Consider the following 2,500-nt stretch of genomic DNA (forward strand, 5'->3'; position numbering starts at 1 on the left):
AGTTCTAGAGCCCTACAGTGCAACACATGATGGAAAATACACACTATTGTAATTAAGCTCAGTTTATTAATAGCAAGCTTATATTAAATTACAAAATTAATTTTATACCGCGGTTCACGGTTTTACGGTATATCGTCTCATCCCTAGTGTGTGTGTGTGTGTGTGTGTGTGTGTGTGTGTGTGCGTGCGAGTATGTATTTATGCATGTGTGAGTATGTATTTATGCACATGCATGTGTGCGCGAATGTCCTTTTGTCTGTGTGTATCCTATCATACTGTGCAGTAGCCTACTGTGTGTGTGTGTGTGTGTGTGTGTGTGTGTGAGTGTGTGAGTGTGTGAGTGGCTGCATAGTGGGGGTCCTGATGACCATGAGTATGCGAGGGAGGCGCCTGTTAGTGAGACACCCAGGAGGCCGGCTGCCCTTGGATGTGCCTGCATAGAAGTCCAAGCCAGTCACAGGCAGATGAGTCTGACTTCTCATGGCGATGAGGACGAAACAGTGTGTTTGGGTTTCCTAGGGAACGGTTTATGTAATACTTCGAGCGGTGTGATATAAGTATTCAGAGGAAACGTTTTTTTCCCCTTCAAGCTCATACGATTTCAAAATAAATAAATAAATAAAATAAACAGTCACTGCTCTGTACAAAGAAATGAGGAGTACTGTAATGAAAATTGGATGATTGAATTATGATTAATTTCCAAGAGAACATGACTTAAAGGGATACTTCACCAGAAAAAGATTTGCGTCCAAAATACTACTCACACGTTTTGTAACTACCCCTTTAAGGGTGTACTCAACTAAAATGTTGGCACGTTTAGCTTCAGTAACAGCATGCTAAACCCATACGTCCATTTTCACCTTTTATGGATGTGGTGTTGTGAGCATTGTGATGTGGATTAAAATCCCAAGACTAGCTGTGCAACTAGAACATTCCAGCACTCCAGAAACTCTTGGGTAGAAATATGAGGGAGAAACATTGAATAACAACAATTGTGATTTGATATATCAATTACTTAATGAAAAAAATTACTTAATGAAAAAAAAATCTATGAATGAACTCTTGACGTGTGTGTGTGTCTGTGTGTCTGTGTGTCTCGCACGCTTTTACCTCTTACTGGTGCAACCTTGGTTCTGGAGTTAACCACTGCAGAACTCATTTTCAGAACCTAACAGTCTAAACTAACTCAGCTGTGCAAGACTGTGTATTTTGTTGACTGTCTCTGTCGGTCTGCCTATCTGTCTGTTGGTCTGCCTGTCTGTCTGTCGGTCTGCCTGTCTGTCCGTCTTCTGTACCAGTGATTATTTATGGTACAGTATGAAAACTCACTCTCAGTATGAATCTACAGAAAGTCGCTTACTACCATGAGATCATGTGACCTTGTGGGAATTGTAGGATTTTCGGCAACATTTTCAGCAGCAGTTGTCAGCTTTTACTCAAAACTATCTTATCATTCGCTCACAGTATGGAGATTGTCAGTTGAAATGACAAATTAATTATTCTCCTTCTATTCAAGTCCCATTTTGAGTTGTTGAGAGGATGGCACAGTAAGATGAATGATGTCTTCTCTCCAAACTCTCAACCCCATCGTTGTATTCATGTGACTGTATATATAGTACAAAGACTCGTCTGACGACTAGAGGTGACCGAGCCTTTGGGGCGGCGACCCCTAGGCCCTGGAACAGTCTGCCCTGGCACATCAGGTCTGCCCAGCCCCTAGGCCCCTAGGCCCCTAGGCCCTGGAACAGTCTGCCCTGGCACATCAGGTCTGCCCAGCCCCTAGGCCCCTAGGCCCTGGAACAGTCTGCCCTGGCACATCAGGTCTGCCCAGCCCCTAGGCCCCTAGGCCCTGGAACAGTCTGCCCTGGCACATTAGGTCTGCCCAGCCCCTAGGCCCCTAGGCTCTAGAGCAGTCTGCCCTGGCTCATTAGGTCTGCCCAGCCCCTAGGCCCATAGGCTCTAGAACAGTCTGCCCTGGCACATTAGGTCTGCCCAGCCCCTAGGCCCCTAGGCTCTAGAGCAGTCTGCCCTGGCACATTAGGTCTGCCCCTAGGCCCCTAGGCCCTGGAACAGTCTGCCCTGGCACATTAGGTCTGCCCAGCCCCTAGGCCCCTAGGCTCTAGAACAGTCTGCCCTGGCACATTAGGTCTGCCCAGCCCCTAGGCCCCTAGGCCCTGGAACAGTCTGCCCTGGCTCATTAGGTCTGCCCAGCCCCTAGGCCCCTAGGCCCTGGAACAGTCTGCCCTGGCACATTAGGTCTGCCCAGACCACAGAGATTTTTAGGTCTTCTTTAAAGACTCACCTGTTCTCCCAGGCCTTCTCAGCTCAGGTTGAGCTGGACACCTGATGGCCCCTGTATTGTACTGTATTTTGTATTGTGTATGGTGTATTGTGTATGGTGTATTGTAGTGTTCTGTTCTGAGCTGTACAGCACTTTGGTCAACCTCGGTTGTTTTAAATGTGCTTTATGAATAAAATGTGAGTTGAGTTGAGTATATCA

At 46.7% G+C, this 2,500-nt stretch overlaps 1 protein-coding gene across 3 annotated transcripts in view; it reads left to right on the plus strand.

Moving 5' to 3' along the window:
* LOC311316167 (nuclear receptor coactivator 2-like) overlaps nucleotides 1–2,500 on the plus strand; it is a 52,851-nt gene that overhangs the window by 23,045 nt on the left and 27,306 nt on the right. The gene's annotated exons all lie outside the window — the stretch shown is intronic.

Source organism: Borostomias antarcticus (assembly GCF_949987555.1).
Source record: "Borostomias antarcticus genome assembly, chromosome: 12".
Taxonomy (NCBI): Eukaryota; Metazoa; Chordata; class Actinopteri; order Stomiiformes; family Stomiidae; genus Borostomias; species Borostomias antarcticus.